At 31.2% G+C, this 27848-nt stretch overlaps 1 pseudogene; it reads left to right on the forward strand.

The window, feature by feature from the left end:
- Positions 1 to 27848, forward strand: LOC114736082 (probable LRR receptor-like serine/threonine-protein kinase At3g47570; annotated as a pseudogene).

The following is a 27848-nucleotide window of genomic DNA, read 5'->3' on the forward strand; positions in this document are numbered from 1 at the left end:
ATGCCTTCTTTGACAGAGATTAATCTTGGCTTCAATCATTTAAAGGGTAATTTGCCAAAAGAAATGTGTCATCAACTCCCTTTACTTGAGTTCTTTCAAGTTGTTGATAATCAATTAGAGGGAAGCATTCCACAATCAATAAGCAATTGCACATCTTTGAAAAAATTATATTTGGATATTAACTCATTTACAGGTATGCTCTTACTTGAGTATTTTCTTTTCTTTTTAATATGTTTGTGTAAAATGAGATTTTGTTTTTCTCAAAAATCGCAATCATAAACAGATGGATGTCGTGAAATTTGTAACAAAGAAAAACAAAATCCTCCCATATACTCTTTGATGACAAAACTCCAAACCATACAATACTTTTTTATCAAAATTTTTTCTGTTTCTTAATTACTTTAATTTTTTTTCTCATCTTAATATTTAAAGAATATTAAAATACAGATGAGTTTGGAGTTGTTTTTACTTATTTATTATGTATATATAAATTGCAACAATTCAACATTTTTTAATTGAAATTAAAATTATAAAAAAGTACAACGTAATAATTAAAAAATGTACAATAAACAAAAATTATTTAGATATGTATAAAAGATCAATTACAATTACAAATTATACAATAACTGCAACTCATAAAATCCTTGTTCAACCAAATTTAAATGCAACATATGCACTTATTATATGCCAGTGCCTTTTTAAGATTTTGTCTGTTTCCTAGCAAATTTAATTTCGTATTTTTTCCTCTTTATTGTAGAGTACATTTTTTCATCTGTTGTGCTTCTCTTTCAAATTTTTTATTTTTCAAATTTGTTCATTTCAAATTAAATACTTATTCAATAATTACAGTACAAACACTTTTATTTTTTAAAAGAAGTACTAGTCATTTCACCTTAAGTGTAATTTATGATTTTCTTAATTTTTTTATTTCCAAATTTTTACGAAGACCAAAACAAATAAAAATAGTTTCTCGGCACATTTTATAATTTCTAATATTTGTAAGACACGTAATTTTATTCGTTATAATATACACACACACATATCATGTGCATTATATGCAAGTAACGTTACCTATTTTATTTTTCTTCTCATAAATTTGAAATGAGGTTTTTCTTTTTCATCGTCTCATTAATATTGCCCATATTCTTAGTGGGGGCTTGAATATGGCTAGTATTCCAAAGTACCAAAAGATCAAATCATGAATTGATGGGAGTTTATGGTTTTCTTATTTTTCTCCCTAGTGGAGTAAAACTAAAATGAGATTTTATTTTTCTCCATTTTCCTCTGCCCTCAATTAAAGAATACATCATTTTCCTGTTTAATTTTCTTTCCTCAAAATTTTCAATTGTTTCTTTTCTAAATCAGAAATTTATTAATTTTCTATTAAATAGTTATTCAAAAATTATAGCTTAAAATTAAACTTTAACTTTCAAACAATTCTTCTATAAACTGTGGCATGTTAACTAAGGATAGTTTACATGATTTCCATAATTTTTACTTCAAAAATGTTATAAAGGCTTACAAAGGAATAAAACTAAATTTATTTGTATGTATTGTTGTCTGAACTATATGCAAGTCATGATCTCTATCAATTTTTGTGTGCAGGTTTTATACCCAAAGGGATAGGCAAACTTGATAAACTTAATGCCTTAGACTTGACCTCTAATTATTTGCAAGGACCTATTCCTTTAAATATATTCAACATTTCGACATTGAGAGTGTTACACCTTTGTGGTAATTCCCTCTCCGGCCTTCTCCCATCATATTTAGGAATTGACCTTCCCAACCTGGAGACCTTACTGCTAGAGGCAAATGATCTAATTGGACAAATTCCAAACAGCATATCAAATGCTTCTAAGCTCATTATGTTAGATTTGTCATCAAATGAGCTTAGCGGAGCTATACCCTATCTAATTGGAAATTTAGAAAATTTGATCAGTTTAGCTTTGGATGGGAATAATTTGACTGGGTTGATTCCAAATACAGTTAATCAATTGCATAGTCTTCAATATTTAAGTCTCAGCAACAACAGATTGGAAGGGTCCATTATAAATGACCTTTGTCAACTTGAAAGTCTGAGTGAATTGAATCTTGCAAACAACATGTTTATAGGAGCAGTTCCAGAATGTCTTGGGAAGACTTCTTTGCGGCGGTTAGATCTTAGCTTTAACCAGTTGGTTTCTCATTTACCTTCTTCACTTTGGAGTCTCAAAGATATCTTGGTTTTAGATATATCTTCCAATGCATTGAGTGGAATAATTTCACCAGAGGTATCAAATTTGAAAGCAATTATACTATTGAATTTGTCAAGAAACCAAATTTCAGGAACTATACCTACAACTATGGCCACATTGATAACTTTGCAAAACCTATCTTTGGCTCACAACAAATTAAAGGGCCTATACCTGAATCACTAAGCGGCATGATAAGTATTGAGTCAATAGATCTTTCCCATAATTATTTGTCTGGTGTGATTCCAAAGTCTTTAGAGTCACTACTCTATCTTAAATCTATTGATCTTTCCTATAATTTATTGGATGGAGAAATTCCAAATGGTGGCCCTTTTCAAAATTTTACTGCTCAATCTTTTATGATGAATAAAAATCTTTGTGGAAAACCCCAACTACAAGTCCAACCATGTAGGAGAGGAAACAAGCACACATCAAATAAAGTGATGCTAATGATAACATGTTCAGTGCCTATCGTGGTTGTCATTTTGGTTGTTATAGGCCTTGTCTTTCTAAAGCATAATAGAGATTATGCTAACTATGCAACCAAAAGGGATTTAACAAATTTGGATGCACCAACTAGGATATCCTATCATGAGCTTCTACGGGGTACAAATGGATTTGATGAGAGCAATCTTCTTGGCTCTGGAAGTTTTGGATCAGTGTACAAAGCAATTCTTCCAAATGAAAAGATAGTTGCTGTCAAAGTATTTAACATAGACATGGAAGAAGCTTTGAGGAGTTTTGATAATGAATGTGCTGCCATGTGCACTGTACGCCATCGCAATCTCATCAACATTATTAGTAGTTGCTCAAATAATGACTTCAAGTCTCTAATCATGGAATTCATGCCAAATGGAAGTCTTGATAAATGGTTGTACTCTCACAACTATTGTTTGGATATCCTACAGAGGTTGAATATAATGGTTGATGTAGCCTTTGCATTAGAGTATCTTCATCATGGCACTTCTACTCCGATTGTTCATTGTGACATAAAACCAAGCAATGTTTTATTGGATGAAGATATGGTGGCTCATCTTAGCGATTTTGGTATAGCTAAACTATTAGGTGAAAGACAGTTGGAAATTTATACAAAAACATTGGCTACAGTTGGCTATATGGCACCAGGTAATAGTTTAATGATGATATTTTAGTACAATTATGTTGTTTTTTTTTATTCTATGTAAAATTTTATATTGCTCAATCATATATATATATATATATATATTCTATTCATATATGCGAAGATTTGTATTAGCTATATGAAAAGGAAAAAAGTTTAACTGCAAACTTTGTATTCTTTTTTGACACAGAGTATGGATCAAAAGGAGTGGTTTCATTCAAAGGAGATGTGTATAGCTATGGTATCATGCTAATAGAGATGTTTACAAGAAAGAAGCCAACTGATGAAATGTTTGTTGGAGGTCTTGATTTGAAAGATTGGGTTAGCAAATCAACACCACACTCTATTATCAATATTCTTGATGTCAATTTGCTACATGAAGGGAATCCAAATATCAGCAATATATTGCCGCATATATCATCAATTTTTGAGTTGGCATTAAGTTGTTGTAGTGAATTACCTGAAGCACGAGTTATGATAACTGATGTTGTGGTCTCATTGGAGAAGATAAGGTCATATTTGCGTAAAATGTTAGAGATGCACCACTAGTTAAATAAATAATCTTTATATAGAAGTTTTAGCTACTGTTTTCTTTATTCTTTGGTTTATTTTGTCTATGAAACATGTTGTTGGACCATGCGGGTTCTCTATAATAATTATGACCCATTCCTTTAGCCAATTTAGCTCTTAATACAGGATCGTTCAAGTCAATATATGAAGTGTCTACATTTTTTATGTCTTGATTTATTTTTCCTTTTCTTACATTTTATTCATTGCAATTGTATTTTTCTATTTAAATTGTATTTGATTCATTAATTTTTTTTAAGAAAAAGGATTACAATTCAAAACGTTGAATAAATTTATGAGATAAATTATACTGTTTATAAGGTTTTTTTATTCTCTATAAGGACTGAGCAAATGTGAACATTATATTTTGCAATGTTTTTGGGTTTTAGTGAGTCTAGATTATTCGAATTATAAGTTTTTGAAGAATGGAATCCCTCTCCTTCCATGACAATGGTTATTGGGCTTCTTTTATACTGTTTTATGTTTTATTTTTATCCCTCAATATTCGTGCAAGCATTCAAAACTTGAGAAATGAAAAAAGCATGAACATCAATTCAATTAGACATGGAGATATGAAATGAAAATACGAATGAGAAGGAGTCTCAGTTTGTTGCTCTAACTAGCATGGGCTGCCGAAACAACAACGAAGAGTTTGTGGAGCATAGAGAGCCGGAGCTTGGAGGGATGTTTTATTGTTTTCCGAATTAATCTTCTCTTGTCCGTCAAGCATAAATTGAAAAGAATAATTAAATATAATATAACCTATCTCTTTCATATTAATTAAGAGTAACATAATATATAATTAATGCTTCGCCAAAACTTTTGAAGCATAATTTTAAAAAAAATTGTGAATACTGAAATATAACACCCGAGCCTGAAGGCAGAGTCTTCATTCAGTGCATGCGTTATATTTTATATACAAATATTGGGCATGGCAAATATTGGCAGACCTGAGATGTTAATGGGAAAATGTTCCTTTTCTTTGGGCATGTCAAAGTAGCAGGCTGAGAAGTTTGTTGAAGCTTGAACATGGCGAGAAGTTTATCTTCACAGAAAAAGTCTTCTCTGTTAATATGTAGACACAAATAAACACCATTGCGTGTTTTGTCCCCGAAATGATATAAAAAAATTTACATTTTTATTTCAAAATTATAGAGGTATGTTTTTTCCCCCTCAAAATATACATTTTTCTGAAATTGAAAGAAGGGATTTTTGCATTTTTAATTTTTTTATTTCAATTGAAATTTGTATTTTGAAAATAAAACACACATATCTTCATAATGTTAAAATTTTTAAAAATATGTGACTTGAAAATTGAAAATTTTGAAACAATCTGTATAATTTATTTTTTAAGTTGAATCTCTTCCTCGTTGATTTCCTGCCCAAGCTACCTGCTGCTGATTCATGGATGTGGCGTAAAAAGCAACAGAGCGTATAAGAGAAGGAATGAAAATGTAAATAAAAATCATTTTTATTTTTTTGAAAAAAGTAATAAAAAACAAATAACATAAACCTAGAACTTGACGTTTGCATTGCTAGCTTTAACAGCTGGCCAGTTGGGTGCTAGGATGTGGGGTAGTGTTAATGGACTGGAAATGGGATCTAAAAAAGTAGAATCAAGTTACAGTAGGGGGGAATCAGCCGTGGTGGGGCGAAAGAGACTGACGGAGAAGCCTGAGGAGGAAAGAAAGGTGTGGGCATGTGCGATGAATCAAGACTGAGAGACAATCGGGCGGTGGTTCATCAGAAAGAAAGGGGGGGGGGTTAAAGTAAGGGCCTATGCGGAAACAGAGTGCTGATATGACAGTGCCACGTGGTACATGAGTCAAATTTAACGGTGAAAATTAATCTTTCTAAATGGCACCCACAGCTCCTAAACAAAAATTTTCAGGGTAAAATTACACCTTAAACTTTATATATTATACCAATTAAATACAATACATATTGTGTCTAAAAATTTTAGTAATTATTTTTATTAGATAGTATAATAGCCATACGAGTGTTTAAAGGATTCATCACAACTATGTAAGCATGTAGTGTTTCTATCTAAGTAAATTAATTAAGCTATTTTTGGTGTAAGGAACAAGTCTAATAATTTGCAACACAATCTATTTCAAAAGTTTCTTGCTAGATATATATCAAGTAACTTTTGAAATAAGGTAGTTGGGTTTATTTGGAAGGGCCCTTGCGCCCCTCCCACATAGTACTCCACCATTCCATCATTCTTAATTTAGCTAAGATTAATAATTATTCTCTTTTGGTAACACCCATATACTGAATCCTCTTCTTCCTCTGTTCTACAAGTCGCTGCCATGCGCGGTGTGTGTAGAACGCCTTCCCCCTTCTTTCTTCTTTCTTTCTTCTTCATGCTCAAAACTCATCTCCTTCCTCTGTTCTTCAGATTTCTGCCATATAAGTATGTATGCAGAGCGTTGTCTTTACCCACTCTGCTATGTTATATGTGTTGGGATTTGAGAGCTTCGGTCCTTCTTCCTTTTCGATTTTTCATAAAGTTTGGGGAGTGAGGGCTGAAAATTTTCTTTTCTGCAGCTGAACGTGGAAGAAGGGGAGGAATTTGGGGTTCTAGTTAGTCGAAACATTGAAGGAGGAGATCCACTTGGCATTCTATGGTGGTTTTGTTAAATTTTGCGAGAGACAAGGGACATGAGATTCTTTTTTATTGATTTCTATAAATAAATTGTTTATCATATAGTTGATTTTCTATTTAATAATTTTCTATATAAGTCCCATAACATAGTAATTGAAGATACTTGAAGCGTGAATATCATATATACGCTTTTGGGTGATGGTAGTTTTTGGGTCTGCATGTTGATAGACAGTGTTGCATGTGAGTTTTTTTTGCTCTTATATATGTTTCGAAGCATGGCATGAGCAATCTGGTATCAGGTTTTGAAATCTCTAAGTTGAGCTTCATGGATTTCGAATTTACAGAGTAAAGAAGTGAAGACCGAAACTGATAAATATAAGTGTATACATATATATGTCTTGCATGTGTGTTATTCGGTCTAAATGTTCTTCTCGTCGTCTCTGTTTTCTCAATCCGAAGCAGGGGCTCAATTTTTGGAGCTATGGATGTCGGCTTCTGAGGTTTTGGGAAGAAAGAAATTTGATGTTGATATATATGTATGTAAATGAGGTTGCTTTGGTTTGCATGAGCTGATTCTTACTGCATGTGACCTTTGCTTCTGGTTTATGGCTGGTCGAATCTAGTTTATAAGATTTTGACGTCAAAGTCTTTACTTGCTTCTCGGTGCTGTCAAACTTCTGGGTAGATTAGAATCTTGATGATGATGATATTTGGGTGAAGATCTTGGAGGGTGGTTCGGACTCCATGTGAATGATTTTTCTGGTTTATGACTGTCTTAAAATTGGATCTGTGATCTTAAAATTAAACTCTCTGTTTTGTTTCTGTTTTTAGTGTTGGTGTCATAACCCTGATGTATACTTACGAAAGGTTGGTTAGTACATTTTTTTAATTAGTTATTGTAGCCCAACAACAAGAGGAGCCTATATTTGAGTTTTTTCTTTTTTTACCAAAATTACATAATTTAAATTATTTAAAGGTCTTAAATAATTAGAAAATGTGGGGAATAATTATTTAAGGATTGGAGTGAATTGACAGAGATAGTTGCTTCCAAGAAATGGAAGTTTTAAGTTCAAATTAATTTTTGGGCATAAAAAATATTTTTTTTCCAAAACAAAGTGAAATTATATGGACCCATATTGAATCCAATAAATGTAAGAAAAATTATTATGTGAAAGGGAGTTTTTGTCAAAAGAAATATGACAGTTCTCTTGGTTAGGACTTCGCCAAATAATTAATTATGGAATTTATTTCTAATTTGGTCAAGGAGAACACCAAAATATTGTCCAAGATAAAAGATTGATAAGAGCCCATTTTGGGCCCAATTTGAAGGAAAGTGGTGTCACTTTGTTGACCAACTTGGAGGAATGTCATTACTTTTTACTGGGCTTTGGTTTGGCACACATGATTAGAAGTTAAAAAACGGGGGAACCGGGGGAAGGGAGAAAGGGGAGAGGAGTTTCTGGAACCCCCGCTCGGGGGGGTGTTTGCAGTACACAAAATTCACTGGCGATCTACCTACAAGGTCGCCATCCGTTGCTTCGTCCTCCTCGCCTAGGTCGCCATCCGTTGCTTTGTCTTTCACTCATACTTCATTTTCCTCGATCGCTGCCCCTTCCTCCTTTCTGCATCATCAACTCGTCTCCTTCATTTTTTTTGTTTTGTATGTCATGGTGGTGCATGCTATCCGCATGGTTTAAGCAAGGAATTGGGAATATGGTTTAATGGAAGATGGTGGTGGGGGTGTCTGGTTCAAGTAAGTAAATATCCTTTGCATCTTTTGGCATCTTTTCAAATCATGATTTCTCTCCGTTGCAAGTTGGGTCTGGTTAAGGAATTGAGGCAGAAAATTTTGTGAGGTTGATGGGTTAGTTGAGAATTGTGTGGTTGATGATTTAGGGACTGCCATGATTTTTATTTACTTTTGTACGAATGTATGCACACAAGGTGTTTGACGAATTGTATGATCGATAGAAAAGATTTATTGTGAGGTATAACGGTGACGAATGTATTACTACATTGAACCAGAGGCAAGTATTCTCTACAATAATAAAGCTTTTTGGTTGATAAAGGAATGTATGGATTGAATTGGTTTAAATTTAAGATTGTCCGAGGGTTATGAGTTGAATTGTGGAATGCACTTGAACTGTTTGTTTAATGTTCAAGAGAAGAAGTGGATTGGGAGGTTAGTAAAATTTGCTAGAAAGCTAAGGCTTATGCTATAGAAGTGCGAAAGGAACTTAATTAAAGTTTAAATTCATGAAGAGAATGGCGAGACACTCATGGATGACAAAATGCTTCGTGAAAAGGGAAGTAGAAGATGTTATATTTCAAACTCATGGCATTTGGTTAATTAGCTAATATTTAAGGGTGATGAAACTCAATCGTTATTCGAATTTGTAACTTTAGTATTTGTAGAAAAAGAAAAAGGGGTTAAGATTCAAGTTCTCCTGCTATATTAAATTGTTGCAAATTGAGGATTAAGATGGTGTATCTTGGCTGCTGAAATCATTGTGCTAAACAGCTTATGTGGCATAGTATTAAAGGAAAATTTCGATTAAGGACAGCAGATGGGAATTAATTTCAAATAGCCCCTAAAAATTCTGAAATGTCACTGGAAGACTAAAGGACCAAACTGAAAATAAAATTAGGGGTAAGATTATAATAATACCCCTCATTTTTATTTTTTTAAAAATAAATATTAATGGTCATTAGAGTTTCGGCTACCGGAGGTCGGAGCTCTGGTGGCCTGAATTTTTTTTTTTTAAAATAAGGTGGCCAAGGAAAGGTTTGAACCCATGACCCCTTAGCACACCAAAAGTAATATGACCATTAAGTCAAGCAAACCATTTAATCATGTAATGCAAATAAAAATATATATAACAAAGCAAATGCAAGTATCCAAGTCTAAGTGAACAAGCGAAATTTTGACAATTTACAAGTGAAATTCAGTAATTTACAACAAAAATTTAGCAATTTGCAAATAATATAATGGAATTTACAACCTCAAATGCAAGTGTGAATGAACTTGTGAAATTTAGTGATTTACATGTGAAACTTAGTAATTTACGACAATAATTAAGATATTTACAATCCAGATTCAACGATTCATAAGAAACATGAATACTTGTATTTGAAGTTGTGAATTCTCTTATTAGTTTTGTAATGTTTATGTTTCTTATGGATCACTGAATTTAGGTTGTAAATAGCTGAATTTTACTTGTTTATTTACACTTAAATACTTACATATTTAGTTGTGAATTCTCCTGTATTTCTTGTGAATAGCCGAATTTAGGCTGTAAATCCATAAACTTTTGTTGTAAATTGTCGAATTTCACTTGCTCATTTACACTTAAATACTTGTATTTGAGGTTGTGAATTCCCTTATGTTATTTGAAAATTGTCAAATTTTTGTTGTAAATTACTGAATTTCACTTGTAAATTATCAAAATTTCGCTTGTTCACTTAGACTTGGACACTTGCATTTGCTTTGTTATATATATTTTATTTCCATTACATGATTAAATGGTTTGCTTGGCTTGGCTGTCATATCACTTTTGGGGTGTCAAGGGGTCATGGGTTCAAACTTTCCCTTAGCCACCTTATTAAAAAAAAAAAAAATTTAGGCCACCAGCACTACAGTAGTGGCCACCGAAGCTCCAACCTCCGTGATGGCCACTTGAGTGCCGATGGCCGGATCTCTAACCTCCGGGGTCAAAATTCCGGCAACCATATAATATTTATGTTTTTTTAAAAAAAATGAAGGGTATTATTATAATCTTACTCCTAATTTTAATTTCAGTTTAGTCCTTTGGTCTTGCAGTAACATTTTAGAATTTTTTGGGATGTTTGAAATTAATTCCCATCTGTGATCCTTAATCAAAATTTTCCCTAGTATTAATGTTCATGATTGTAAGAGTAAAGAAGAAGGATTGTCTTAAAGTATAATGAAAGTGTGAATAGAGTCCCGTAAATAGGCTTTCATAAATGATATTTTCTTATTTGTTTTATTGTTATTTAGCTACCTCATATTTTTCAAGTATTGTTTCATCAAAACAACTTCATTTCAATTGTACCATTTTCGTTTTTACTTGTTTGATATTGTAAAGTTTTTTTTTTACATCTTGAAATGTCCTTGTTTGAGTTATTATTACTCAAAAAATGATTTTTGTTCGTTGATGAAATTTGAAGAAAATATTTGAGATTTTATGAACTTTCATGCTGGGGTCTTTTGTTATGAAATATTCTTTTTACATGTTTTTAATGATAGAAAAGATTCTTGTTTACTGATGATAAATTGGCCCCATGCATGCTTGAAAATGATTTTTGTGAGGACTAAATATAGAATGCTGGTTGCTAACAGCAGTGTTGTTAGCCCTTGGCGTGCCATGGTAATATCAAGCTCGCTTGTTATATTTGTGGGCATTGTTCTGCGCTTGTTATGTGACTTCAGCTGCACTTGTGATTGTGACTTCGGTCGCTCTTGTATTCGTAGCTTCGACTATGCTTGTATTCATAGCTTCAGCTGCACTTTTATTGGCACGCCATAATTAATATCGAACTTGCTTGATGCTTGTGAACATTGTTCCCATGTTTGTTTCATAGCTTCAGCTACACTTATATAGTTTAATCTGGAAAATATCAGACTAGCTGGATGTGGCGTGATGTTAATGTTGATATGTAGGAGCTGAAACTAAATCACATGGCAATTATTTAATATTATATATATAGATATATGGAAAGTATTTTCGGTCAAGTGGGTTTCCCGAGGAAATGTAATTTTAAACTATATATGGGACTTTTAAATGGTGGATAGAATGATGTTTATGAAGCTGGAATTTCATAGCAGTAAGAAAGGAATGCTGTTATAAATTTTAAGCACCTTGAAAATATTCAAGAGTACTAATTCATTGTTGAAAGACTTGGAATAAATGATCTAGTTACACATACATGTCTCGGCCTATGTAGGAATTTTGTAATTTAGAGCCTAAAAATGAAATCTTCGAGTCAAGAAGGAAAGATAAGCAAAACAAATCGTGAAGTACAAGAGAAATAGATAAGTTTATATAATTGATTATAAGGAATTCAAGCGATAATGAATATGTTATTTCAATATGATAGTTAAGCATTTGTATACTTATTAATATATAAATACCTATATAATATATAGAATTTGATATTTGTCCAAGTCAATTGAGAAAGGAGCCAAGAAGGAAGCTCAAGAAGATAGTACAAGGAAAAAAAAAAAAAAGCAGAAGTAACTCTTTTCCTTTCATGTGGTTGTACATTGATTGTCACATGCTTGGATGTGTTATTATGCTGATTGTATTTAAGAACATATAACTTGCCTTTTCATGATACAATTTATCATGATGACAACATGCGCTGAGCGCGATATAATTATGGTGGGCACATGGTTTCAACAAAGACACGTGGAATATTGATGTATGCCATAAACTTTGTAATAAATAAATCGTTTTATTTACAAATTATAAATTGTATGACCATTAAAGCTTTCCTAGCTGACACCATTTTACAAACCATGCATGAAAACGTGTTCAGCAGCTCTTCTTCTTAAAGCCATCAACATCCTTTGCAAAAGGTAAAATAGAAATAAGTCGATTTTTCTAAAGTTGTTATCTTTATATTTAGTAGTCAAACTGGAGACCTCATAGTTAAGCCAAAGTCACACATAATTTACATCTTAGGATTAAGCTTTTTATTAAAGAAAAATGAATCATAATTAAAATTAATCATATGGAGTTTTTTGAAATTAATTTTTTTAAGCTTCATAACTTTTTAGTTCTTATTTGAAACTAGAGGGCCGTCAATGTTAAAATATACTTTTCCAGTTTTTGAAATTATTTTTCAGTTGAATTTTTGTTGCTAAGGGACATGAAAGGAGCTGTTTTATAACAATTTATAGAAAGTTGCACTATTTACCGGTGTGTTAATATTAAACTTATGTTGGGGGTTTACTTAAATTTGGATCCAATAAATTTCAAACCAAACCCTTTTAAATATAAGACTTTTTAAGCCTAGTCGAGGCATTCTATATTTCGAGGCAAGTTGAAATAATGGATTTTAAATCTTAATTTTACAAAAACATACTGCTTCAACGAAAAAATAGAACATTGTAGGTTTTGCTAAGATTTTTATTTATAATCATTATCCTCACGAAATGCTTTAAAAAAATTGCAATAATAATGATCTCTTCCGGTGTTTCTGGCGTAGAAAGTGGGTTATGTGTTTGTGTCTCTTTATATATTCATACAAAAATAAATACTCTTCTTGCCACATACAATATATAAAATCTGTTAAAAATTAAAAGCTGCATTATTTACATGTATTTTTAAGTCAATTGTGGTATTTTCGTCTGGGTAAACTAAAATGATTTTACATAAATAACGTCCTTAATATTTAATACATCCCATTATTGTGAAGAGTAGGGACAATCCACATGCACATGCTTCTTCCCATTTATAACGTTCTTTTGGAGTTACGCTCTCTGTATATGGCCTGCAAGACTGACCATAAATAAAACCATGTAATGAAAATGAAAATGTGGCCCAAAAAGCGAAATTGTACTTTTTCAAGAGACAAAATATTAGATCTATCTGTCTGTCTGTCTGTCTGTCTATCTATCTATCTTCTATCTACTTCTATTGTGAAATCTTGTGATGCCCGAGTAAGGCAAAACGGGTTGGGCGGGTCAGTGGGATTATTCACGGTATGATGGGCTTATGTGGATTATTATACCCGTGGCTGTCCAACTCCCACCCACTCTCCTAGCAAATCTGTAGTCCTCCCCAATGTCTCTGGCCCTAACCCTTCCAAGCACAGTGCTCGTCTCTGCTCCTTCCACTACAAAGCAACTCTTCTAGCATCGTCGTTGGTCCTTCTTCCTACCAAGTGATTCTTCCGGGTACTACTGCCATCTTCGTGATGCATGAATCTTTCGGCATCGTCCCTGGTCCTTCCCCCCACCAAGCGATTATTCTGTTACTACCCTTGTCTTCACGTGCATGTGGGTTTCCACCTCCATTCCAGTCTTGTTGCCTAACATCATCTGCCTTTCTTGCATTGTGAAAGATTTTATATAGGACTCCTATTTTCACCATGCCTGGAACCTTCAAGCTACACCATATCCCCAATTTTGGTTAGATTCATGCGTGCTCCTTGATTGACTGATTTTGATTTTTTCAAATTCACATTGTATATGATGAATATTCGCATTTTTGCCACTTTAAAGTTGGGATCCTTATATGAAAATTGTTATCCCCAAATCTCTACCATACTTTTGGGTTGTTCCTTTAAGGTTTCTAAATCATATTTCGCAATTTCTTAAATAGAATTGCATCACCTGCTGCAATTTCTAGATAGAAGATTGCCCCACACGTGATGGTTGAGGAGTGATTTGCAACATTCCGATTCTCAATTTTTTGATTTATTAGTAGTTTTTGTGATTGTTTGTTTAATATGCCAGCTTGTTGGTTTTTGGATTTCTCCATCGCACTGCAATCATCTTAATTAGTATACTCTTGTGGATTCTGAATTCCATTTTTTTATTTGCTTTGGATTCTGTCAGCCATTTTGTTCTTGGATTTTGATTATTTTGATTTTGATTCTACATTTATGATTAAGATTTCAAATTATACAGTTACTAATCAATAATTAATATATTGCTGCGGCTCTCCAATTCCATCCGTTGTGTATTTTATCTGACGGTTAATTGATGCTTACAAATTAGGCCGCCCTCTACTGTAACAATTATGATGAATACTAGTGGCTAATTATTTCCTCTTTAAATGCATAAGATAGACATTGATAATAATTTAATTCAATTTACTTACTTTATTTCATTTACTTAACGATTACAACACATTCATTTCATCAATCAAATTTTACATTTAAATACCACGTGCTCTACTTGGCAATGTACTTTCTTTTAGCCTCATTCAACATTCGGTCCGTTGTCCCCTCACTTCAAGTTCTCTCATAACCTTTTAGCTTGAGGCTAATTACTCCTTCCTTAAATACATATATACAATATAAGTTCACAACAATTTAATCCAGTTTACTTACTCAATTATTATTTTCCCGGATATTGTTAGGATATTATACAAGATATTCATATGTAATAATATATATACATAAAAGATATTTATATATAATAATATATATTCGACATATATTTTTATATATTATACAAGATATTCATATATTAAATACATACATACACACTTTGAATTACACGTGAAATATTGGGCAGAAAAAATTTATATGAAAAATACTCTTACATATTTTATGTAAGATTTTAATATTTTGTTTACATTTTATAATATTTTAATTTATATCTATAGAGTATTTTTAATATGTCCGAGGCTGCATATATTTCAACTTAAATACGTAATGCAGTTTATACTTATAAGTTATAACAGACAAGGAAAGAATGATTTTTACTGATTTATCGGTAAGACTTATAAGATTCTCAGATATTCTATGGTGTGTGTGTGTGTGTATGTATACTCCCTGTGGTTCAAAATACAAGTTAAATTTTGTCAGAAAGGCTTGGTTTTTCTTATAATATAACATTCACTTTTATCTAAGCATTTAATGAGTTTTTTTCAATTTTATCCACAAACATTGTCTTTTCTTTTTGATTCATTTATCACATCTTTTACTTATTCTCTTCATTAATAATGGCATATCTGGAAAAAAAATATTGCTTACATATTTATTGTTTCAAACTAATTTTAACCAAATTCTTGATAAACATAAATGGATAAAAATTAGCTTATATTTTGAACTAGAGGGAGTATATTATGTAAGATTTTTAAACACATTCTACATGGATAGTTCTTGGCTTTGTTGCAAATAACAAGCAACATGTTTTAAATTATATAAGTCTAGCAAAGACAACAAAATCTAAAACAACATCTAGCGACTCCTAATCTGCCAGAAAGATTTGAGGGGCACAGTGCTTTCCATACAAGCAGTTGGTTTTACATATACTTTGCTTTCCAGTTGGGTCATGTCACCGAACTAGAAAGCAAAGTATAATAATTCATTTATTTTACATAGACTTTGATTTGAGGTACCCAGTTGCTTTCCAGTTGATTTTTGCCTTGATAATAATCCATTTATTTTCATATTTTATTGCCCATTAATTTTATGTTTTATTAGTGATCCGGAGATTAATTCTGTTATTCGAATGAATTTGGAAGTGGAAATGTGTTCACTAAAATTTTAGATTTTTAAAATGGGCAATTTACTACGTTAATTCTCTGACTGAAGCTTCCATGAATTTAATGGGTCTAACATATTCTACATACACACACACATATATATATATATTTTTTAAAGAAACTAAGATTTCACATATATTTTGAATTAAATGGAAAATATAATTTGCATATTTCTTATTCATTATTCAAATCAATCTACGGCAAGCCAAATATAATGTATATTTTCCCCCATGTTAAGTATTCAGATTTTGTCATATCTATATATGTATGTACATATATTGTACATGATCCACAACTACGGGAATGCAATGGCCATCTACAGATGGGTAGGATACCCAGACATCTTCTTACCCTTACTTGCAATCCGGCATAGCCTGAGATAACAAGATTCTGTCAACAACACAAACTCAGCCCATCTGATCAACCTGATATTTTGATAAGGATGTTTAGCCTCAAACTTACAGCACTGATAAAATGCATTAAGGAGCAAAAAATATTCGGCACAATCAAAGCAAGTAACAATACAACCTCCCTTTAATCACCTCTCCACAAAGTATGTGGGACTTAAACATTCCATTTCCAAAAACCATCCAACACAATATCCCCACCCTCTCACAAATATAGAACCTATAGTTACATTATTACATTTACTTTTGTAACTTTAAAATACACCCCTGTCATGTGTTGATATCTGAATTTCTAGAGATGAATACCATCAAGTTCTAGAAGTGAGGGCTACTGCACGCACACATCATTTTGTTCATAAAGCCATATGACAAACCTAAAACACATAAGGACGTCGAGAGAATCATCTCAACAGAGATACCTGACAAGGACATAGACCTGGTGCTGTTCGAGCTTGTCACAAATTTCATGCTGCACGGACCCTGTGGCAACTCCAATTAGAAATCACTTTACATGAAATATGAAAAGTGCTCAAAGTACTTTCCTAAAAGATATGTGGTGAACATAACAATAGACAACGACGAGTACCCTACATACCATAAGAGAAACAATGGCAGAACAGCTGTGAAGAAAGAAATTCCTTTGGACAACATATATGTTATGTCATACAATGCTTAACTATTACGGCTCTTTCAGGGCCATTTAAATGTCGAAAAGACAAACCAATCAAGGACTATTAAGTATTTGTTCAAATACATTAGCAAGGGCCATGACTGCATCATCACAGGGATCCACCGTAATGATGAGCTTAGCAGGATTGCATTAAACAAAACGAGCAAGAGTGACCATGTGATCATTCATTGCATGGACATAATCTGTCAAAGACCACCCTCCCATTCAAAATGACCAGATGACAATTCCCTTTCATCATCTCTTTTGCAATGACCATTAACAAGAGCCAGGGCCAATCATTAACCAACATCAGTTTATACCTGCCCAAGCCGATGTTTACACATGGACAGTTGTACATGGTATTGTCAAGAGTCAAGAATAGGATAGTCTCAAAATAGTGATCCTCGATTCTGATAACAAACCCACAAATATTACTCAAAATGTGGTCTATGGGGAAGTCTTCCAAAATGTGCATTTGGAATAACCTCATTCTCACTGTCATGGTCGGCTGCCATCTTCACACTATTAGTATGAGAACTTCCTTTGTTAAAATTAAACAGTACTATCATGTGAAGCATTGCGATAAAATGAGAATTGTTAACATTTAAGCAGCTCACACAACAGTCCTTCCCTCTTCACCTCCCGTATATGCTAGAATTAATCAAACAGAATGATGCATACTTAACAAAGAGCATCCATAAACAATAGCTGCACAGGGAGAAGATCCTATTGGACGGTCTCGTAGTGTGGTATATTAGGAGGTCTTCCACAATGTCCATTTAGAGTGACCACATCATATCCAATTCATGAGATGCCTTTCAACTTTGTATTATCAATATGACAGCTACCACAATTACATTACATTTATAACTCTATGACTCTGGGATTAACTTACATTTATACACTTCATGCAACTGAATAACCATTCTCACCTCTTATATAACTTACAACTAAAACAAGCACAATAATACATAACCCGCAAAAAAATTGCAAGCACCACAACCATTCGTGTAACGCACAGGGAGAAGATCCTAGTTCTTCTAATCACTAATGTATTGTTAGGGGTTACTTTATGAGCTATACAATATAAAAGACAAGGATCCTTGATGTGTGATAAGGGATTTTAGGATCAAACTTTTAATAATTGCAAACAAACATATTTTCCTTAGCTCATTTATTGCATCAACTTTTTTTTGAGAACAGCTTTAATGTCTGAAAAGTCTACTAATGAGTAGTGCCCTTTGAATAAACATTGTTTGAACAATGATGAGTGCATTAATAAGCAATGAAATAGAAAATAAATAATTTATTATCTTCTTGAATTATGAAAATGACATGATTTACGAAATATGTGGAAAAAAAACTTTTTGTAACATTTTTTGTGAAATATTTAAAATATTACATGGCCCCTTGGTCATTAGAAATCTTAGATAATTAACTTGAGCATAAATTAATGAAGAAGGGTAAAAGTGCTACTTACAACACCACTCTGTCATGAGAAACATGTCACATAAAGATTGAAACAATTTAACAAATGATCTTATTTATTTGATTAATTTATAATTAAATGTTTACTTCAGGATGCTTTTTTAAGATTATTAATTTTATATAATTTAATTTTATAAACTAAAGCGTATTCTTGCTATCTACCATGACCAACTATAATTAATGCTCAACTTTTTGTTTGGTTGTTAATCGAAATATATTCTGATTTAGTGTTTTGCGAATTTTTGTTTGGCTAATCTCAAGAAAGTTGTGCTATTATTTATATTCCATTTTAAAAATCCTACCTTTTTAAAGAGAAGAAAAATTACTGAATTACGATTCCTGATTCTAGATCTATTTTGATAGAATAAGGGGGTTCGTCTGATATCTAAGTCTTTGTTTGATGATAAATAAATTAAATAATATATTAAGATAATTAATGGAATCGTTTTTTGGATGAATTAATGCAACCATTTTGTAGCTGAACATGTATGATACGATGGTTCTAAAAAATGTTCCTTCTTTCTGAGTTCAAAATAAATTAAAGTTTGCCAACAAAAAGTAAATTGAAGTTATTGGAGTAAACAGACAAATAAAATGAAAAGATTTTTTTTTTCCATTTAGCATATATTATAGATGGCTAAAGTATATATTTGTTCTTTTAATTTTACATGAGGCTTTAATTTGATCCCTTAACTTTAAAAAAGATACAGTTGGTCTTTTAACCCTAAAATTGTTAAGTGTAAATGATAATTTTTTGTAACAATCCTAATTGTTTTGACAATTAAACTTAATATATTAGTATTTAAGAATGTTTTATCAATATTTAGGATCTCAATGTCATTATTTTTGTTAATAATTTTAGGGTTAAAAGACTAAAAGTATACTTTCTAAAGTTGAGGGACCAAGCTAAAATTCTCTATAAAGTTAAATGACTAAATACATATTTTAAGCTATTATACATTGATTGTGTAGTAACATATCATATAAATTAATATTATGCGACTCTTCTGCTTTTAGGCATAAGAATTATGCACTGCGTTGCTCTTAATTCTTTTCATGTAAATGACATGATTATGTTTTGCTTCCTTTTAAATTTATTGTATATAAATTTCTTCTTTCTAACTAGACTATCAATATAATTCATCACAATATTATATATATACATATGAAGCGGTATTATTTACATTATTTTTAAGTAGTAATTTTCTCTGAACCAAGATTAATCATTACCAAAATAAAACATTTATATAAGAGGAAATACTTAGAAGCAGTTTCTCATGAAATGGAGTGTGATGACTTTGAAGTCTGCTGGCAAGTCAAGCACACCATGCATATGTATCTGCAAATGGGAGAAAGAAAGATTGTAATAGATCCAATCAAATTAAGGTACTAAAGACCTTTGCAGTGTATGCTTCCTTTGACCAACATTCTTCTGGGGTACTTTCTCATATTAGACTAAATCAATGAAAATGAAAATGTGGTCCAGGAAGAGAAATTACAATTCATAAAATGACAAAGAATTATTCTCCTCACTAATGTATATTTTGGATTACTTTATGACCTTTGTAATATAATGATAATGAAACTATAATCTGATTAACAAACTACTTGTGGTGTCAAAATTTCTCATCATCACTAATGTAACTTTCTTTCTCTTTCATCGCATCAACTTCATTTTATAGGTGAATTTGTATGATAGTTCTAAAAAAATGCTACTTTAGATATACAAAATAGATTAAAGCTTTTTTTTTTTTGCCAACAAAAAGTAAATTAAAGTTATTGGAGTAAATAAGGGTATAATAGGAAAAATATTATAAACAGACAAATAAAATGAAATGAAATTTTTTTAAAAATATATATATATACTCCTCTGGTCCTAAATATATGTCCTATTTTGTAGTATAATTTACAGTACAAAATGGGTCCTATATTTAGGACTAGAGGAGTATTTTAAGAACAAACTAGATGAGTTTCACAACAGAAAGGGGGGCAAAAAGAACAGGACATTGTTTAAAGAATGAACACTAAAAGTTGACAAAGAGAAAACACTGGATTCAAATTCATACGTGTTTGGTTTGTTTCCAAATACATAACAAGGTGTCAAATTCCATTTTAATATTGTGACATGTTTTGCTATCTTTTAAATCTACGACTGTACTTCCATTTCTTCTTTGTAGCTAGACTTTCGATATGCATCATTAAAATATACGTCACCAATATGATATTATCAAAGTAAATTATTCATGTAAGAGGAAATAATTGTTATTTAGAAGCAGTTTTTATGATATAATAGAACCGGACTTTAAGGTATACTCCCAAGTCAAGCACGCCATGTACCAGTAAATGGGACGTGGAAAGATGTGATACATCCAATAAAGAAGGACTAATGTATCCACACAAGCCTACTCTCATCACTAACGTAGTTTATGGGATTACTCTGTAACTTATACAATGCAGGGATAATAAAAATATGGTCTTTGTTGTGATAGTAGACTATTTGTTGGGACAAAGCTTCTCCTCATCACTCACATAATTTTCTTTCTCTTTCATTACATCAACTTCTTTTGGGGACAACTTAATATTTGAAAAGTCTACCTTACTATGTGTTTGTGTGTTTGAGATGAGTGGATCAGTCCTTTTCTTAAAAAGAAAATAATTTCATAATTAAAATTAGTCATATTAACTTACTTTTAAACTTTATGAGATATAATTTCTTTCACATATTTGATTCTACAGTATAAATCAATTAAACTAAACTAAACTAAATACATGTTTTTCTAAGCTATATAATCTGTTCTACCAAAATTTTCAAATTTTCGAACTGAATAAGTCATACAAGTTTCAATATCATTCATATATTTATTGCTGTTAACTCATGTTATGGACCGTAGCTCTTATAAAATTTGATTGGATATATATCAAATTCGGAAAGCTATAGAATATAAAGATAACATTTGAAAACTAAGAGAATAACATTATTTGATTTTAAAAAAATAAAAATAAATTAAAACTTTAAGGGAAACGATAAAAACAAATATACGTTTGTAGGGAGAGGCGTCTCTCCACTTCTCTCTCCCTCTATTTCCCTCTACTTCCCATCCCAACTATAAGATTACAATTTTAACAATCTAGATTTTATATTTTATAAAACTATAGATAAAATTTTAAATTGTTTTGATCAATAAATAAAATTAAAACTAGTAAATTTTAGCAATGATGATTTAAAACAGCAATAAAAAATATCTTATTTATAAATTTATAAAATATAAAATCTGGATGGTTTAACTTACAATTTTAATAATTGAGATGGAAAGTGGATGGAAATAGAGAGAGAAGGAACTGAAGAGGCCCCTTTCCCCAAGTTTATATGGGCAGAATAACATGTTTCATTTAACAAAAAACTAGTCATGTTATTTGAATAAGGTTATCAACTACGGGAGAAGGGTCTAGATTTCATATTCTATAAAATAACGAATAAAATATTAATTTTAAAAAAAAATCAAGCTACTAAATTTGAGCCATGATAATTTAAAACAATAATAATTATTTTTATATTATGTATTATATATCTTGTCATTTAAAAAATAACACTTGTCGTTTGACTTATAATTTTAAGTAATTTATAATTTTTATTTTAAAAGCACCCAATCAAATAAATATTGTAAATAATATTTAATATTTAAATATTTTATGCGTTTAAAGTAATTAAGTATTTCATTTTAAGTATTTGAAAAAAATTAAAACTATCTGTTTAAATTGTAAGTGTTATCATTCAAATGACATGACATATAATAAAGAATATAAAAAGGTTTATATGAAAAATACCGTTAACTTTAATATTAAATTTAACGGCAGGGGGTTAATAATTAAAACATGAAACATTATAGTCTTTAATTTAAACTTTTAAAAATAAGGGAGGTTATACGTAAGTGACTCAAAGTTTAGAGAAGGCTTTTGTATTTTACACTTATTAAAAAGGATCTTAAAAATTATAATTATTTAGAAAGACTAAAAAAACAGAATATAAATATACAAATACTAAAATGCCCCTAATCACATCCCTTACATTTCTCAAACCGCATTTTAATAATTTGACAGTTTCGTATTGAAAACATTATTTGACAGTTACTATTAAATGTAATATAATAAAAAAAGTGATAGTTTTAATTATTTTAAAAATTAGTTTAAGTAGTTTCTGAAAATAAGGAAATGATGAAAACATATAGACGCTGCAAAAGATAAAAATTATTTTTATGATCTTAATTAAAATAATTTTTATTTTCTATAAAATATCTCAACATCCATAACTTTTATGAAAATTTTAAACAAAATTAAACTAATTTATTTTGTAAGTTTAAAAAACAAGCTTTTGCATTAATTTGACTCCTTCTAATTTTATTGTCATAAAAAAGGAAAAATTAAAATCGTATATAAAATTTGCTTCTTTAATGAAAAGAACGAATGAGAGACCACACATGAATATTAAGGATGTGGGAGGCACAACTCATTAAAACGCATGGACGGTCGAATCTTGGGGATGGAATTTGAGTGAACATTAGTATATATGATTATTACATAAAAACGTATATATGATTAATTTGCAGAATTTTTATAAATTATAGATTAATTTTTAAAATATTGAAAATAGATGATAGCCGAATAAAAATATTCCCCCTGTTTTTTAGCCAATAATCCCTTATCAAAACTTGAGATGTGGGAATTTTGTTATGGTTAATTGAAGAAATGAAAATGTGGTCCAATCACGTTTCATAAAATAATGAAAAATCATTCTCATCATAAACATATATTTTGGGTTACTTTGTAATCTATGCAATAAAATGATAATAAAAATATGGTTCATAATGTGATAACGGACTGTTTTGTACGGAAAAAATTTTTCTTCATCACTAATGTAATTTTCTTTCTCTTTCGTTGCATCAACTTTTTTTAAGGACAACTTAATGTTTGCATGGTTAACCATTAATACACGAACCAGTAATATTTTTTGTACTAACATTTTTACTATTTTCTTTACTCTCAAATTTAGATTTCATACATGGTGGTTTTAAGAAAGGAATAATTGTCTTACCCAAAAATTAAAAATAAATATATAAATAAACTAAATGCATAAATACTGTTGAAGGAACAATATATCCACGCAAGCTTCTTTTCAATAATGAAAGTGTGCTCCTAGATTAATAAAGGGACGTTTATGTCATTTCCTTTGAATTTTAAAATTGCAATTGCGGTTTACTTCCTTTTCTGTCATTTTGGAGCATTAGGTGCCTAAATTGAAAAATACTAATTTCAGGATTTTTTTCCCTAGAATTTTGGTTACATCACTAAACAAAGTTTACTACTAGAATACGTCTCAATTTCAAAGCATGTTTAAATCATAACTTTGTTCGAACATCAGCCAAAAACTTGAAATTCATTTGGGTACATATTAAGTCATATTCTCAAAATAAACCAACCTTAATTCTGTTAGGATCGATCTTATCCTTCAAAATAATTTTTCAAACTTTTTTCTTTAAAATTGCATAAGGTAACTCCTATTAGTATCGAGCTTAAGAATGGATTATTAGATTGATGATTCTGCTCCTTGAAATATCAGACAAAAAGCTGTACTTTAAAAAATGCTTGTTCTTAACCCTTTTCCTTTTAGTAAATATTTATATTATAGATTGTTTGTGTAGTGAATGTATCTTATAACTTTAATATTATTCAACCTTCTGCTTTTAGACGTAAGAATTGTACACCGCGTTGCTTTTAGTTCTTTTCACGCAAATAACGTGATTATGTTTTACTTCCTTTTAAATTTATTGTATAGACATTTCTTCTTTTTAACTAGACTATCAATATACACCAAAATATTACATATATAGACACAGACAAACACACACGCGCATATATATATATATATATATATATATAAAGTGGTATTACTTACATGTATCTTTTTGAGACGCACTATATGCAATCAAATTAAGACTAAAGACTTTTTGAGTTACTCTCTCAAATTAGACTGAATCAATGAAAATGAAAATGTGGTCCAAGAAGAAAAATTTCATTTCATAAAGTGATAAAGAATCTTTCTTATCACCAACGTATATTTTGGGTTACTTTGTGGGTTATACAATATAGTCATAATAAAAATATGATCTTGATGTAATAACATAGTATTTGTAGAGTCAAAATTTCTCCTCATCATGAATGTAATTTTCTTCCTCTTTTGTTACATCAACTTCTTTTTGGGATAACTTAGTGTCTGAACACTCAACCATTAATATACATGTACTAGTAATTATTTTTTAAACTAACATTTTTATTATTTGCTATACTCGCAAATTTTTTATCAAATGATAATTTCCTATCAAATTAAGACTAATGCAATGAAAATGAAAAGGTGTGTGGTCTAATAATTGAAATTACACTTCATAAAATGAAAAAGCTTGTTCTCATCACTAACATATATTTTGGGATTATTTTGTGGCCTTACAATATGGTGATAATAAAAACATGGTTTTTGATATTATGATACCCCACATGTAGGGTAAAAAATTCTTCTCACTACTAACTTAATTGTCTTTCACTTTCATTGCATCGACTTAACATTTGAAAAGTCTATCATGCAATGTGCCTACTCTTTTGAGATGGATGGGTGAATGAGTCCTTTTCATTAAAAAAAATAATTATTCAGTTATTGAGTTTGTAGAAATATTGTTCTATTTATGTTGGGAATTTTTTTAAAAATCCACATGATCTATTTATATATCTATTTTTAACTTGCGAAACGTACCATTAGTTCACGCCCCTCCCTTACAATTTATAAATCAAAGTATCAATAAATTCAATTTATGGTTACATATTCATCTATTAATAATATTAAAAAACCATGCAAATATTTAAAATGTGCACAGAGAGAGAGATTACAGTTTAAGAACTTTGGGTATTTTTATAAATGCACAAAATATGAAAATATAAAACAGATATCTTTATGTGCTGGCCAAATAAAAACTGTATAATATCTATAATTTTTGTTGTTAAATTAAATTTTTTAATTTTTAAAATTAAGACATTATTTTCAAAATGAAAAAAATTTCTCAAGTTCCTATGCCAATGATTAATCTGCCTTTTAGCCGAACTTAAATATTATCATGAGAGATGCCTTTTTGCAATTTGGGCATGGCATTGTGTCTACGCGCCTTACCTTTTATTGGCAACGGAGGGAGAGAGAACGTGTGATGAAAAGAGAAACTAGCATTTTCGTCTGTCTAATTATTAAAAGACAGGGAGAAATGAAAACAGATTAACTATGGAGCTTCCATATTTAATTTTCTGCAAAACATGTAATGCTAATATAGTACTCTTTATATAAGTGAAGGAACAATGTATCCACACAAACTTCTTCTTACTAACATAGTTTTGCGGTATTCTCTCTTACGTACTAAGAAGTGAAATTAAATTACATTTTATAAAGTGACAAAACTTATTCTTATCACTAATGTATATTTTGGGCTACTCTATGACCTATACAACGTCGTAGTAATAAAAATGTTGTCCTGAATGTGATAACAAAGCACTTGTAGGGTTGAAGTTTTTCCTCATCACTAACTTAATTTTCTTTCTTTTTCATTGCATCAATTTTTTTTTTTGAGATAATTTATTGTTTGAAAAGTCAATGCATGTGCCTATACTTTTGAGGAGAATGAATGAGTCATTTTTATTTTAGAAAAAGTAACTTCATAATTAAATTTAGTTATATGAATTTATTGTTCGCAATCAATTTTTCTAATCTCTAATTTCTAGATTAGGTAAGAAGAAACATTATCGACACAAGGTTTCAACAAAGACTCGAAATACTAACTCCATCATAGCTTTCGATCTCATGTTTGCTTTCGACACAAGGTCCTCATCCACCGCATGGACATGAAGCTGTCAAAGACCACCCTCCCGTTCAAAATGACTAGACGACAATTCCCGTTCATAATCTCTTTTGCGATGACCATCAACAAGAGCCAGGGCCAGTCATTAACAAACATCGGTTTGTACCTGCCCAGGCTGGTGTTCACACATGGACAGCTGTATGTCGCATTGTCAAGGGTCAAGAATATGGACGGTCTCAAAATAGTGATCCTTGATTCCGACAGTAAACCCATGAACGTTACTCGAAATGTTGTCTACAGGGAAGTCTTCCAGAATGTGCATTCGGAGTGACCTCATTCTCATTGTCATGGGCCGACTACAGTCTTCACACTATTACTATGAGGACTTCCTTCGACAGTACTTCACAGTTCATCTCCTCTGTCAGTCCTAAATTAATCAAATAGAATAATGCATACTTAACAAAGAGCCTCCATAAAGAATAGTTGCACGGGTGAAAGATTCTATCGGGAGGTCTTCCACCAACGTTACTCGTGGTGTGTTTTCTTGGGAGGTCTTTCAGAATGTCCTTTCGAAGTGACCAAATCATCCATTTCGCAAATAGCCTTTCAACTTCATATTATCAATATGACAGCTACCATAATTATGCTATGTCTAGAACTCTATGACTCTACGATTAACTTACATTTATGCACTTCAGGCAATCAGATAACCATCCTCACCTCTTATATAACTTATAGCTTAAACAAGCATGATAATACATAACCCGCAAAAAAAAATTACATGCATAGCAACCATCCGTGCAGTGCAACTTAACATCAAAATGAGAATACTATGTATCACTTATTCAGGAAAAATGATGTCGGTGTAGTACTCTTTGGCAACAGTGCAAGTTTGACATTCAGTAGCAGAACGCACGATTTGAAACCTCCCATAGTTGTTCTAGTCCGCTTTGCAAAAATTAATTTTACCACAGGTCTCTAGGGTTGCCAAACAACTAATTTCCTTGCTATCTAATCTAATTACTAATTTGCTATTTCATCAGTTATCATTAACTTTTTCCTTTTTCAGGATATGGCCACATAAGCAATGTCTTTGATGCCACTAAAGTAATTTTCAACCCCGAACATTCCTAAGGCCAATATTCTTTTCAACAGGCATATTAGTTGCTGTTCTAAAATGATATTAACTACTGCTTGCTAAACAAACCTGCACTAATCATGGGTTTGCTTTTCGGTGATTTTTTCTAGTCTCAATAGTGACCCAACCAAAACTGGGATGTTCCTTTGAATTACAAGTATTGACACTGTACAGCTCCCAAGTGATTCATTGTTGAGATTTCGACTTCGCCTGCCTATATCTAAAATTTCAACACTGACACAGGTAAGGAATAAGCATATCAAAAAGCAGGACGCTTTTACTGTTTTTCTAAACAAGATTTCTTCATTCTTGATTGCCAGGAAATGGATGTCGTCACAAAGGTCACCATACAAATAGTGGAAACAGCATATGGTTGGAAATATGACGGATGCAAGTGTGATGCTAAGCCCCAACAAGATGATGAAAAGCTTTTTTGCAAAAAGTGCTGTCAAGTCATAAATGAGACACACCCCAAGTACAGATCATAG

This window comes from Neltuma alba, unplaced genomic scaffold (assembly GCF_004799145.2).
Source record: "Neltuma alba isolate B1F8T4 unplaced genomic scaffold, ASM479914v2 tig00013300_pilon, whole genome shotgun sequence".
NCBI lineage: Eukaryota > Viridiplantae > Streptophyta > Magnoliopsida > Fabales > Fabaceae > Neltuma > Neltuma alba.